General features: G+C 54.0%; 1 protein-coding gene across 5 annotated transcripts in view; it reads left to right on the top strand.

Moving 5' to 3' along the window:
* Window positions 1-540: 540 nt before the first annotated feature.
* The window catches only part of STK40 (serine/threonine kinase 40), a 40,791-nt gene continuing 26,994 nt past the window's right edge, over window positions 541-14,337 (top strand). For 2 of the 5 annotated variants that reach the window (XM_032301887.1, XM_032301891.1), the window contains exon 1: window positions 1,123-1,333. The gene's annotated coding sequence lies outside the window, so the exon portion shown is untranslated. Of the gene's footprint in view, window positions 902-1,121; window positions 1,334-11,101; window positions 11,108-14,337 lie in introns of those variants that run through there. The other 3 variants (XM_032301889.1, XM_032301890.1, XM_032301888.1) reach the window with 3 other exon arrangements.

The raw sequence follows: 14,337 nt of genomic DNA on the forward strand, positions 1-14,337 counted from the left end.
GTTGTCACTTAGTCCTGTCAGCCCAGTGGGCACCAGGTGTTCTGAGAGACAAAGAGATGGACACAGAGGAGGCCAGACTCACACCGACTCTCATGTCCTGGTACTGCTTGTGTGGAGATGACACAAATGCACATACAGGGAAGCACCTGGCCACATGCCCCTAGGAAAACCCAGCAGCACACAGAGGCTTGGAGATGTATGCCCACACATGGATACAGAGTGACGCAGGAAACCGCCGGAAAGACACCCGGGAGTTAGACAGTCACATGTGGCCAGCACACTGCCTCACACCTCTGAGACAAAGGATTGGGGCCACGGTCGTTGGTGCCACTGCTACTGAGCCCTTCTAGCTGCTTCTGGATGCCAGAGGAGGGAAGCCAGGCTCTCAGAGGGCCTCCGTGAGTCACCCGCCTGATGCAATCCCTTTAAAGGGCTCATCTGCTGGTGCAAGAAGCTGATTCATGGAGGGCGTGGTTGCTGGAGGAGGAGGAGAAAGGGACCGAAACTGCAGCAGGAGGGACTGAGAGGTTAGATGGTTGGAATTGTTAACAGGACCTCTTCACTGTAAACGTCCCTGGTCAAGGCTCCAGGGATCTTCAGGTTGGAGCGGGGTTTCAAAGGCGAGGGGCGCTGAATGAAATAAACTGTGAGGGCTGAGACAGGAATTCCTGTGATTTCATTGAGTCCAACTGCAGCCGCTCCGCGCACAGAGCTACAGAAACCGAGAAATGGGGATCAAGGAAGAGCCATTTTTCTGACAAATACACTGCAACTGGCCGATCTTCCAACTGCGGGAGACTTCTCCCAACCCGGCAGGGCGAGTGTAGGGCACGCGAGGTCCTGCCGAGTCGGGACGCGGGCGGTGTGCGCGTCCCAGCCTCACCGCAGACGTAGATAAGCGGTAAGTACCGCCCCTATAGTGAGGCAGCCTCCAATCCTGTTACAGGTTTCGGCCCAGACCCCATCCTGAGCCAATCCTCAATCGGATTTCAGCCTCCCGCCTGAAGGCTTCCGCCCATCCTCAAGATGGCGCCCCAATCCCGGGGCCGCGGGGCTGCAGACACAGGAGAGGGGCGGGGTTCGGGGAGAGGGGTGGGTCTGCGGCTCTGGCCCGAGAGGAGGGGGCGGTGCGTCACTTCCGTTGTCAGGTGGCGGCGCCGCAGCCATGGAGGGAGGCGGCGGCGGCGGTGGCGGCTCGGGTGGCTGCGCTGGGAGGCGGCGGTGAGCGGCTCCCACGCTCCCGGCCCGGCCCCGGCCCCCCGGGACGGAGCGCCGAGCAGTCCCGGCTCCGGGCTACGGACTATGGGCGAGCAGCGCTGAGCACCGGGGGAAGGTGAGGGCGGGGGTCCCGGAGCGGGGAGCCAGGCGGGGGCGGTGCAGGTTGGCGGGGCGGGCCTCAGCGGCCGTGGCGGTGGGAACCGGGTGACACCCCGAGGCCGTCCGGGTGCGACAGAAATGGCAACAGCGAACGCCCCCTCCTCTGCTGGGGTCTGCCCTTCCCGAGCGGCGGGGGCGGGGGCTGCTGTGAGCGGGGTACCGGCCGGCAGCGGGGAGCCTCAGTTCGGCGGGAGCTCCGGGAGGTGGGCACTGCCAGCCTTTCTCGGAGTCATTCGGCCAGTAGTGAGGGCACCGGCGTTTGAACTCAGCTAGCCCCAAGAGGCACCCTCTGCCTCTCCATGCTTTCCCCCCGATCCCGAGAGGGACTTGAAAGTTAGAAGGAGTCCCCAGGGCGGGCCAGCCAGGGCTTCCTCCAGGAGTTCTCATCCGTCGCAGTTGAGGAAATGTGGGCATCGCAGGAGGCGTTCAAGTGCGGGTCAGAGCTACCTGGTTGCCAGGGCTGCGTTTGGCCGGCCTTTTGCTGGGAGATAGCACGCCGCTGTGGTCAGTGTCACCTGCAGTGCCAGGTCAGGCCCGCCCATTCCCACACCACTGGGCCACACCTTCCGGGCTGTGGGTAAGGGCTTTGGGATTTCCGACGCTGCGTTCTCTGCCAACCCCCGCTCCCTAGGTTTGATGCCCGTTTGTTGGCGGAAGGAAGAGATGACAGCTGCCTTTGGTGGCAGGATAGACTTTGCTCTGTTTTAAGTCACGGGAGAAACCGGTTGGCTTTGGTTGGTTTTGAGAGCAGTGGGGAAGAAGGTAGTCACCCTGGGCTGGGCACATTTTCCTCTTGGTTTAGCTTTGCATGAGATAAGGAAGAGCAGAATATGCAATTGCATGGCCAGAGAATCCTTGTTTGTAAACAGTGCTTGTGAGCTGCTTCAGGACTCCTTGTGGGCCTGCTGTGACAGTGGTTTGCCGAGGTAGCCCTCATTTATTCATTCATTCCCCACATGACAACAGTGTCTTTGCCTGGAGAAGCAAGGACCCTCTGGTATAATGGTGAAGAGTGGGCTTTGGAGTCAGACTCCCTGAGTTCAGATTCTGGCTCTGCAGCTTTCTAGCTGTGTGACAGTAGGTGAGTGGTATAATACTCTCTGTGCCTCATTGTCCTCATCTTTAAAACAGGGGTGAAAACATAGAGTTGTTGTAAAGATTAAAAAAGTTAACACATGTAGGGGCACCTGGCCGGCTCAGTCAGTGGAGCTTTCAACTCTTTTTTTGTTTGTTTGTTTAAGATTGTATTTATTTATTTGAGAGAGAGAGAGAGAGAACCGGCGTGCACCCCAGTCCAGGGAGAGGGAGATGGAGAAGCAGACTCCCCATTGATCCAGGAGCCCCATTGTGGGGGCTTGATCGCAGAACCCTGAGGTCATGGCCTGAGCCAAAAGCAGATGCTTAGTCGACTGAGCCATCCAGGTGCCCTGAGCTTGTGACTCTTGATCTCAAGAGTTGTAAGTTCGAGCCCTACATTGGGTGTAGAGATCACTTAAAAATAAAATCTTAAAAAAAAAAAAAAAAAGTTAACTCATGTAAAACACACAGAACCGTATCTGTTACATGATACTTGATAACTTATTTCAAGAAGCTGGTGGTCTGGTTAAGGGAGGCTAACCTGTAAACAAATAGTTGAAATAAGGTGTAAAAAGGATAGTAGCAGCAGGCAGAGAGGGTTGTGGGAGCCCAGCCTGGGTGGGGGAGCGGGTCCTGGGAAGCCTTGGCTGAAGTGATGACAGTGGGGCTGTGTCTAGAAGGATGGGAAGGCTTAGCCAGTGAGCATGAAAGGATAAGGTGTTCTCCCTAGAGATAAGTACATACATAGTTTGTGCTTTAGAAAAGTGTTTTGTCTTTTTTTTTTTTTTAAGATTTTATTTATTTGACAGAGAGACAGCAAGAGGGGGAACACAAACAGAGGGAGCGGGAGAGGGAGAAGCAGGCTTCCGGCCCAGCAGGGAGCCCAACCCTGGGACCATGACCTTAGCCGAAGGCAGACACTTAACAACGGACCCACCTAGGCACCCCTAAATTGAACGTTTTAATTAATTTATTCATTTAAGTAATCTCTACACCCCGTATGGGGCTGGAACTGAGAACCCCTAGATCAAGGGTCACACATTCCATTGATGGAGCTAGCCAGGCGTCCCTGAGTATATGCATAGTTTATTCCAGAAACCTCAGATTGTGCCATGTGGTGGTGTGAAAGTCAGCATGGTGCAAGGTAAGGCAGTGTAGGTTGACAAGGAAATGCCACGTTAACAGGTTAGGACTTTATACCAAGGGCAGTGAAAAGGTCTTCAAGAGGAGGAGTGACATGATTGGATCTGTGTTTTAGAATAATCTGCCTGGAGTCAGGCAGTCCCCTCCCAGCAGAGGAGGGGAGAGCCTAAAGGACTAGATTCCTCTCAAGAGGCCACTACAGGCCCCTGACTAGGGAGAGTTGGTGCCAGGATGGAGGTTCTCGGCCGAGAAAGCACTGTAAGCACAGGGTGGCAGGTGTCAAGCTCCCTGCCTTGGTCTGAGCTTCGCCCCGCAAAGAAGTGCCTGGTGCATATGCCCCTCTCTTCCTGGGGTTGCAGGTCACTTGAGCAGCTGGGGAGGTAAGGCTGCCCTCTCAGAAGGCCTGTCGTAGGGGGTGCTGCCCTTGCTCCCCTGTGTCTTTTACATTAGCCCTGGGAAGGCAGCACAGTGTTGTCACTGAGAGCCTGTTTAGGGGGCACCTGGGTGGCTTGGTTGTGAAGCATCTGCTTTCGGCTCAGGTCATGATCCTGGGGTCCTGGGATCGAGTTCCGCATCAGGCTCTCTGCTGAGCGGGAAGCCGGCTTCTCCCTCTTCCTCTCCTGCTGCTTGTGTTCCCTCTTTCGCTGTGTCAAATAAATAAATTTTCTCTGTCAAATAAATAAATAAAATCTTTTTTTCAAAGATTTTATTTATTTGACAGACAGAGATCACAAGCAGGCAGAGAGGCAGGCAGAGAGAGAAGGGGAAGCAGGCTCCCGCTGAGCAGAGAGCCCGATGCGGGGCTCGATCCCAGGACCCTGAGATCATGACCTGAGCCGAAAACGGAGGCTTAACCCACTGAGCCACCCAGGCGCCCCTAAATAAATAAAATCTTTAAAAAAAAAAAAAAAAAAAAGAGCCTGTTTGGCTCTGCAGTAAGACAGATCTCAGTTCCAGTTCCAGTTCCAGCCCTGCTGGTCACTAGAGGTAACTTTTTCTCTCCATGCCCAGCTTTGTCATCCTTAAAGTGGGGACAGCGAGGCCCCTCCCTAGGAGGGCTGTTGTGAGGATTAAGATGTTGTGGGTTGAGCATTTAGCACACATGGAGTGAGAAACACTTCATAAGTGTTATTACAGACCGAAGGAAAGAACTTCCAAGAAAGAGTTGAACTGCGCCTCATGGCGCTGTCAGAAGTGTCCTGAGGGATCACAAGATCACAGGATTTTATTGTATTCTTCTGAAAAGAAAATCTGTGGGGAGTTTACCCAGTCTGTATGGGAGCCCTGCAGATGATTCAGCTCAGCTCTTTGAAAGAACCAGTTTTTTTAAAATAGAAGGAGTGCTGAGGGGAAAAAAATACCATGTTTTAAAGTATTCACGAGAAAAAAGGTATCTAGAGTTTCTTCTGTGTGTGTCCCTCTTAGTGACCCTGGTCCGGTATCTGAGTTAGTTTCCATAAGAAGCATCACACACATTGATGTGTGGAGGGGCTCAAAATGCAGAGCCCCAGTTGCACACGCGTGAGCCCCCGTATGTGGTGAAAGGCGGATAGAGAGGCAGTCCCTGGCCTGGAGGAACTTGCGGTCCAGCAGGGATGAGGCAGGCTCCTAACCAATTAACACTTGCATGGTTTGGCAAGTCTCACAGCAGTCTGTGCGGCGTGTGGTGGGAACCAAGAGGAAGGAGCAGTTCCACTGGGGGAGAAGGAGGAGATTGGGGAGAACGTCGGAGTGCCCTTAGAACTTAACTGGCTCCCAAAGGGTGAGGAGAGTTTTCCGAGGGCTCACAGGGCACCCCGGGCAAGGGAGCAGCGTGGCACGGGCTGGGATGCGTGCTGGTGTGGGTGCGACTTTAGAAACCACAGAGGCTCTGGCACAGGGCTCTGGGATGTGTTGGGAGAGGTCAGCGCCAGTCCAAGATGCTTGAACTTCTTATTCTCTTGCAGTGGGATGCTTTAAGTGGGGAAGCACCGTTAGACCCACATCTTCCCCAGCCAGAGCCGTCTAGCTGCAGGGGGAGAGTGGACTGGGGAGAGAGCGAGTCTGGAGTCCTCTAGGAGTCTGCTCCAAGGCTCAGAGCAAGGGCTCGTGAGGGCCTGGATCAGGCCGAGGTGGTTGGGTTGGAGAGGGCGGGTGGTCTTTGGGGAGAAGTTGGTCAGACTCTGGAAATGTTTGGAAGTGATGGTTGAGGGAGGAGCAGCAGTGGCAGGGGATGAGAAGGTTCCTGGTTTGGGTGACAGAGTGAATGATAGCACTGAGATAGGGAGGCTTGACAGACAGTGACTGGTGAAACCCACCAGCTCCGTTCAGTAAGACCTGAGAGCATCTCACCAGCGAGGATCAGTTACAGTCTGTGGCACCCTTTCCAGCTTCAGGCCAGGCTTCCTTCTGGTTGTTCCTGAGTCAGCGCCTGGGAGAAAGGCAGCTTCCCTCCCTTCACCTTTCCTCTGCCCAGATTTGCCCATGGGAGGTGACCTTGTACAGCGTTTCAGAAACTCAGCTGGCTGAGTATGCAGAACTCCTGTGATTTCTCCAGCCTTTGGATGGCCCCGCAGAGCAGCTCTTCTCCATGCTGCTTGAGCTGATGGGGTCCTGGACAGCACCCTCAGGGGAGAGATGGCTTTCCCAGTACTCCCTGGAGATCTTATCCAGAAAGAGAATTTGCGATTGGATTTACTTCCTAGGCTGGATTAGCAGACTTCTGTCCCTCTTCTCTAGAAGGAGAGGTCTGCCAGAGGCCACTGGGACTCAGCCCCCAGAGAGGTGAGAAGGAGTTGCCCCATGCCCTTGTTCCCCTGAGCTCAACAGGAGTGCAGAGCTAGACCAGAATCTGATTGTGATTGGAGACGGTGTGCGCAGGAGACAGGGTTTCAGACAAGCCCTTTGGTACTGGGGAGATTTTCAAGGATTTGTCCTTGGGTTTGTGGGGTCAAGAAGGTGGAAGAGAAAGTGGCCTGAAATCAGAGCACGTCTTCCTCCTCCACCTGCTCAGATGAGACTGGGGACTTGCAGGTGACCCAGGGCCCACAGCCATGTTGCACATCCTCTCAGGCTCTGTCATCAAGATCTGGGATGGTCGTGCCTGCTCCAGGTTACTTACTGCCTTAGCAGTGCTTCCATTCTGGCTCATGGGTGCTTGGGTCAGTTTTCATGATGAGTGTGTCTAACTTATTCAGCAGGCTCTGTGCTGATGACCTTAGGTGATTCTCTCTGTCGTTTGCTCTCCAGACAGAGCTGTAGTGACCATCAGATGATTTTGCACACCTTAGGGATCTGCCGGAATCTGCAGGACTCTAGAAGAGAGTTTGCTGCTTCAAACAGTACCTTTTATTATTATTATTATTTTTAAAGAATTTCTAAGCTCCCTTTTCATAAACTGGAGCAGCCTGATTTGGGTCCAGCAAGCAAAGGTATTCTTTGGAGTTGAGGTACCCCTTCCTGCGGGGGCACTGAGGACTCCTCCCCCTGAAGAGACTACAGCCACATGGTGGTCATCCTCTTCTGATTCATGGCGGTCTACATGGGGAGTGAGTTCAGGCTCCCCAGAGCTTACACAGCGCGGTAATACACAGGCCTGACGATTTAAAAGAAACTCTAGTTGTTGGAAAGCCCCAGAGAAAACTGAGAAGGGCTCTTGTTATTCATAACAAAGCTGTCCCCTCTGAATATGTTTACAGACTGTCACCTACTTGGCAAAAGAGACAGAAAATGTTTAACTTTAAAAAGTCTGTGACCCAAGCATCCGGGAGGAAGACAAAGGGGCACAGACACTGTAGTGGGAATTGGTGAGAAGAGGGCTGGTGTGCCTGTCGTTTGTCTTTAGGTTTGGGCCAGAGCTAGTCTGAGGTTTGATGAGGGGACAACAGGTACTTCTAGAGAGAAGCTTGCTTCCTTGGGAGACCTTAGGACTGGCTAGCCCCAAATTCCGTGGAGCTTTTGGAACCCCATTTCTGGCTTCTGCCAGCTCTAGAGAACAACGATTCTGCTCCTTTCTGCAGTCGGCGTGGGTTCCTGGAGGTGCTGCATTTGGCGGGAGTTCTCCAGGATGCATTCTCTTCGGACTGCTCTCCCAGCGCAGTCCCTTCTGAAGGAAGAGGAAGGAAGCTAGCCAGAAAAGGGAGATTACCACCACTTTGCTAAGTACTCCTCAGTACATAGTACATATTTCTCAGAATCTAAGGAAGGAGGGGTGCCTCTGTTTTATAGAGGAGAACCCCAGGCCCAGAAGGGCTAAGTAACTGGTCTACTGTTTCACAGCTGGTAGGAGCAGAGCCAGACTTCCGGCCTACACTTGGGTGACTCTAGGTCCCACGCCAGGCCATTCAGCCGGGGCCAGTTCTGGCCCTAGGGAGTCCGGCCCACACGGAATCTTGGAATCAGGGCGTTGTAGGAAGGGTCTTTGACAAAGCTGAAGCAGTCCCTTCTTTGCCAGAACATTGGAACTGCTCCTTCCTGCAGGTAGGTCCCTCCCTCTCCTGGCCTGTGGGGAGTAGGTAAGGAAACTTGCAGCCGTATCACCTAGAAGTTAAAGGCCTAGGCTCAGATCAGACCTGGCTTCAAAACCCAGTTCTGCCACTCACCAGGTGAGTGACCTTGAGCGAGTCACTGCCTGTCTTCAGCCTCATCTCCTCCTCTGTAAAATGGACACTTTGCTCCTTGCTCCTAAGGTAGTAATGAGGATTACGCGCGAGCTGCTACTGTCTGTCACAGGTTCAGCCTAGTGCCTGGCCTGCAGCCAGGATGCAGGGCCAGCTCCGGTGAGGTCCGGGTCAGCTCTTTGCTAGTGGGTCTGGGAGTGGTCCAAAAGAGGTGTCCTGAGGCAGCTCCCAGGTCTCCAGTCTGAACATTTTGGTGGTCCTCCCAGCCTGGATGGATACTAGCTGGCAAGCAGGAAGTTCCTTATGTGCATGTGTGCAAGCTGCCTGAGGGAGCTTCAGTGTACCAGGAGTGCTTTTGTCCCTTCCACCCGAGCCTCCTGATGCGGCCTCGCAGTGGCGCCCAGGCTGGTGCATTCTGGACACTCCCACTTCCACCCATGGCCCATGCTGTCCTCCCTCAAGTGTGCCTTCCCTGAGGTCCGGCCTGCCTTGAGCCCGTTACTCCTCTTAACAATTCTAATGGGTTAAAAAATTTTTAGATTAAAAAAATGTATTGTTATAATAGTGTATGGTAACATAGTTAAGCAGTATGGAAGAATATAAAATAAAACTCTCCCCTCCTTGGGCCCCTCGTCCTGCTTGGAGGTACCCACTTCGTGTTTCTTCTAGAAATTTCCTGTGCATATTCAAGTGTGTGTATAATCTTTTTTTCTTTACGCAGATGGGATCATATCATATACAAATAGTACCGGTTTGTTGTCTGGGTTTTTTTTTTAAACATAATATACCATAGGTATCTTTATCTGCAGGTATGGACCTAGTCTTATAGGCTGCATATAGGTTCCATAGAATGGAATGGAATGTAGTGAACCATTCCTTTCTTGGTGGACATGTAGAGTGCTTCCTGTCTGGATATCCGTGTGCATGCGTATTTTGGTTTTTGTGGTTTCATCTTTTGTGTTTTTTTGCAGCTACACATGGTTCTACAGGAACCTTCATTGGGCACATTTATCTTTGTGAACTTGCATGGGTATATGTGTAGGATAAATCCCTAGAACTGAAAGGCTGGGCCTGAGGTGTGCTTTTTTGTTGTTGTTGTTGTTGTTGTTGTTTTTTACTTTGTTGGCTGTGGTTTCAACACATACTTTCTGCGCACCTCCCAAGCCTGGGCAGGGGATTCTGAGGTGGCCAAGGCGTGGGCCTTGCTCATAGGAGCTCCCCCTCCCAAGAGACAAACAGGCAATGAGCATGTTCTCACCAGTGTGAGAACACAATGAGTGAGAACACATTGTGAGAACCATGGAGTGTCAGTGGTAGCTCGTGGACCTCAGCACTGGCCCTGGCTAGCCTCTCGGTGGCTCAGAACAGGTGAGAATCTCACGGAGGCCCGCCGTCTGAATGGCTCACTGAGGGGCACTCCGATGGCCCCTCCTGCCGGAGCCTGTGCCGTCCTGCCCCTCTGAGCTGCCACAGCCAGCAGCATTCATGAACTGTATTATTCATTGTGAAAGTTGTGAAATTTAATTGGATTTAATTTTTGATGGAGGCAGTTAAGGCAGTTTGCTGACCCCAGTCCAAATTGCCTCTCTTACAGGATGATGGCATAGTGATTTTTTCTGTTAAAAACAGTATAAAGAGAGGGGCACCCAGGTGGCTCAGTCAGTTGAACATCCAGCTCTTGAGTTTGGCTCAGGGTGTGATTTCAGGGTCATGAGATGGAGCCCTGAGCTGGCTCTGTGCTGGGCATGGAGCCTGCTTAACATTCTGCCCTCTCCTGCCCCACACACCGCCCCCCCCACCAAAAGCAGCAACAACAACAACAGTATAAAGACTGAAAGTCACTTGTACCTGGGCCTGGCCCAGGCTTTCCCCGTCTGTTGCTCTGGAAATCTGGGGTGGAAGGAAGGAACCGGAACATTTGTCTGGCACCTCCCCCACACAGTCCTCAGGGAGCCCTGTGCAGGGGAGGCGCCATCCCTCTCCTCTAGGTGAGCCAGGGGTGGGCTGAGAAGCGGATTCAGCTTGCACCGCGGACACGAAGGTGGCTCGCAGACTCAGCCAGCCTTTCTTCAGTCACTTGCTCTTTTCTCCTTGCGTGATCTGGGCCATTGTGGGCGGCAAGAACCCAAACTCCACGTGGGACTCTGTGGCAGGCCTGGTTCCCTGGCTGAGTCACCGCACAAGGCAGTCACTGATGGCTTGAGCTGCAAATGGGTCCCCTTAGTAGCAGGGCAGTCTGGCAGGAGAGGGGAGGGCTGTCAGTGACCTGGTCTGGCCTCACTGCCCAAGGCAGAAGGCGCCCCCCACAGAGCCAGGGGCCCCCAGGAACGTCTCCCAGGCCTGGCTCCTCTGGATGGGAGATACCAGAGCAGCACAGCCCCAGAAAGAGCTAAGTCTGTCCCTTCCTCCTCTGACACCCACACACAGTGACGGATTATTTGTTGTCACATCAGCTGCTTCCGGAGGCCCTTGGGAGGGACGAGCTGGTGGCAGGACTGGCACAGCTGCTCTCAGAGTGGTGCCGGTGAGGCCCTCTGCCCCGTCTGCAGGGACTGGTCTCCCCTCCTTATGTCTTTTTCCCCGAGGGGCCCAAGGGGCACACGGGTCCACCTCTGTGTACACAGACTTGGAGCCCTTTCTCCCAGAGTCACTCGGGAACATATCCTTCTGCCCAGGAGCCTTTTGCCTCCAGACTGTCTGCCCCCGGCCCCCATGGAGGCCACAGAGGAGCGTGGGGACTTCCTTGAGGCAGTGGGACCAAGAGGGACATCTCTGATTACGTAATCTCCTTGTATGTGACTCTGGCCTCCTAAAGGACATGGGAGCCGAACTGCGGACACTAGGCCTGCTGTGAGCAGGGGGTCTTTGGGCCCTTGCCTGTGCTGGCCACACTGGAGTCCTACCGGGGAAAGGTGGCCACAGAGGATGGGTCTGGTGCGGATGTGCTGAGGGGGAGCAGGCTGGGCACAGGGCCCTCGCTCTGGCCGCCCCTCCCACTTCCCACTGGGCTGAGTCACTTCCTCTCTGGCCGCTGCAGGTACTCTCCCACATGCTGGAGAGCAGGGGGGTGGGTTCACCCTGGGCCACTAGAGGGAGCTGAGCGGGAGCCGGGCTTGCCTTAGAAGCAGCCAGTTCACTGGGTACCCCCGAGGCATTAAAGCACGACGTTTAGGGAATGATGTGATGTTACGGATTCTTGACAAATTGGAGCTATACATAGCCTGCATTTTAAAAATGAGCAAAATCATCACACTGTTTTGGAACAGTGAAGATGACAGCACATGCATGAATCTTTGTCATCAGGGAGTCCTGGCTGAAGCCAAGGGATTACTAATCCGCCTCCCATCCCCCCAGCTCCATCCTGAGCTCAGAAGCAAATGGCTTCCAGTGGGTTCCTGGAGAGGTTCCTTATAGCCTTCAGGCTCCCAGGGAGAGGGTTCGTGCCTACTTCGGGGGTGGCTGTCATTAAAGCTCAAAGGAAAAGCTGACAAACAGGGCCCCCCCCCCCCCCCCCCCCGCTTCCCTCCACCTAGCAGGAGGCGAAGAGATCAGGCCTCAGGCAGCCTCCTGTGGGCCTGGTAAACTGGCCAGGGTCTCTAGGCTCCCCTCTCACAGAGGGGTAGGTGATTAGTTCAGGAAAACAAAGCAAGTGAGTGACAGAAGCTGGAATTTGAATCCAGATCTACCTGACCTCAAAATCCATCTTGCTCTCCCAACTAGCATTTGGGTCACTGGTCTACAATTTGAAACACAAAGAATTCCTCTTGTTTCCCTGAGTTGACTTTGTGGTTGGAGAGCAGGTTGGAAGTTGGGAGCATTGGTAGAAACATCTACATGTGAGTTTTGGGATGCGGTAGGAGTGGCTCCCAGAGTGGTTGGGTCGTGGAGGGATGGGGGACACATACTTGTTGGCTGGTAGAAGGATATCTCAGTAACCCTCAGCTTGGCCCCTCTCTCCAGAGAGACCTGCTTGGGGGCCCAAAACACCTCCTTCTCCAGGGACAAGCTCAGCCCCTCTCTCCCTGCTTGCCTGCAGCTTTCTGGCTGGCAGCTCCCCAATTCCAGGAGAACAATTGCTAATAAGGAAGCCCAGAGGGCACTGTCCTCTCTGTGCTTGCCACTCCTAGGCCCGCAGCCATCATCAGGTGGGAAAGGACCAGTGGAGGAAGAAAGAATATGGGATTCAGAGCTGGAAAACCTGTGTCCACATCTCTCCTCTTTGAGCAAGCAGTCTGGTAACTTTAGGCAGGTCTCGGGATCTCTGAGTCTCCATTTCTTTTTCTAGACAGTGCTGGGTTTGGTGGTAGTGGTGCGGGGCGGGAGCATGAGTCAGTTACAGTCATGTATTGGAAGGTGCTTTGTAAACTACAGAGCTGTGTGCAAAAGTTAGTTGTTGTGAGAGTTCATTGAGGCTATGGGCCTCCCACGTGGGCTCTGAGTCTGAAATTCACCATCCAGGAAGGAGCCTGGGGAAGTTTCGAGGGAATTGTCAGACTTCAAGTGTGGAGGGGTCTGTCTACCAAGCACAGCCACATGTCTTAGTTGGGTCATCTGCTCAGATTTCACACTGCTCACCTCAAGCCTTGGTGTTTCTTTCCAGGTGTAGTCAGATAAAATGCAGACTTGAGCCCCAGGTTCTCTTCTCTGGGGGTAGCAAGAGTGCTAGGAATCTTTCTGATCCGTAGAAGGACTTTCGCACTACGAGCCTAGAGTGACCCAGAGGACCGATCACTGTGTTAGGGGCAGCCCACGCCGTCATTCACGTGCGCCCACATCTCACTGCGGGAGAGCAGATCTTTTTGCTGGCTTCAGCCGAAAGGGGGCTAGTGTGTCCCTTTGCCAGTGAGAGGTTGGGCCCAAGCCTCAGGCATGCTATGAATGAATTCACTCCTCAGTGGGGGCCGCTCTCTGGCAACAGACACCGGCTAAGCACACCACCTGGCCAGCAGCCAGCCTGGCACCCTCCCTGCCCCAGGCATCCAAGCATTTCTGACATAGGACTTTGCCTGGACAAATGGTTCCCGGCACCCTTGCAGCCCAGTTCTGTATAGCTGTGATCTGATCCTGGATTCTGTCTCCTGCCATGAGCGGGTGGACCAACCGTCTGTACTGCTGGGCCCCACTCTGGCCCTAGCCTCCAGCTGGGTGGTCTCTGTCCCCTGCCCCATTGTGGCTTCTTATGCATTCTGGGTGCATAACAAACAGATCTTCACTCCGTTTTCTCATTCAGCAGTGTGCCAGGCCCTGGACAGTGTGCAGGGAAGCAGCAATGAATGGGAGTTGCTCCCTCAGTGGTGGGGGGAGTCAGATAAATCAGTGGTTACGGGACGGTGGGAGGGAACAGAGGTATGCTCAGATGCGCTGGCAGCTGGAGGAGGAAAGGACTTGCTGCAGTGAGGACCGAGGGAGAAGGATGAGCCAAGCCGGGAGAGGAGGGCAGGGCAAGGGTGTACACAGCACACTCAGGGAATTGTGAGTCATTAGGTGTGGCTGGATTTAGGGGGCCTCCCAAGGCAGTGAGGCTGGACAGGTAGCCTCTGGCCAGGCTCTGGCCAGGCTTACCAAGGAGTTGGGGTTTCCTCGTGAAGACCAGAAGGGTATCAGAGGACCCCCTCGGCGGAGATGGATAGAAACACTGCAGGCCCAGGTCCCAGAGCAGAGGAGAAAGTGCAAGGTGCTTGAGTCTGTTACTCAAGGCCCCCGTTACAAAGGTAGCTGAGGTGGGTCTTCTATGGAGTCTTTCCTGCATCCTTCCTGATGGGCCACCTAGAGCAGCGTCCCGCTTGCCTTGCACCTGAGGCAGGGAGGAACCCTTTGAAGATGTGCTGCAGAAAGATGCCACCAGGTGGCAGACCTGGAGATGGCGCAAAGGCCTCTTTCTTCCCTTTTAGCACCATGTTTGCAGGGGCTGAATGTGGGGGGCATTTGAGACGCAGCTCTGCAGCTCTGGCTCCTGCCAGCCCGCCTCTGCCCAACAAGGATGAGATCCCCTGTCCTGCCACTGTGGACTGTGCCCGCACAAGGAGTCCCTTTGAATCTATGAATCCGGACAGCACATTCCTGCAGGGCTTTGGGAGCTTCAGCAGCTTCAGCAGCTCGCTCTTTCTCCTGTCTCTGACCTCAGAGTCAGTTGCAGGCCTCG

This window comes from Mustela erminea, chromosome 10, assembly GCF_009829155.1.
Source record: "Mustela erminea isolate mMusErm1 chromosome 10, mMusErm1.Pri, whole genome shotgun sequence".
NCBI classification, from domain to species: domain Eukaryota; kingdom Metazoa; phylum Chordata; class Mammalia; order Carnivora; family Mustelidae; genus Mustela; species Mustela erminea.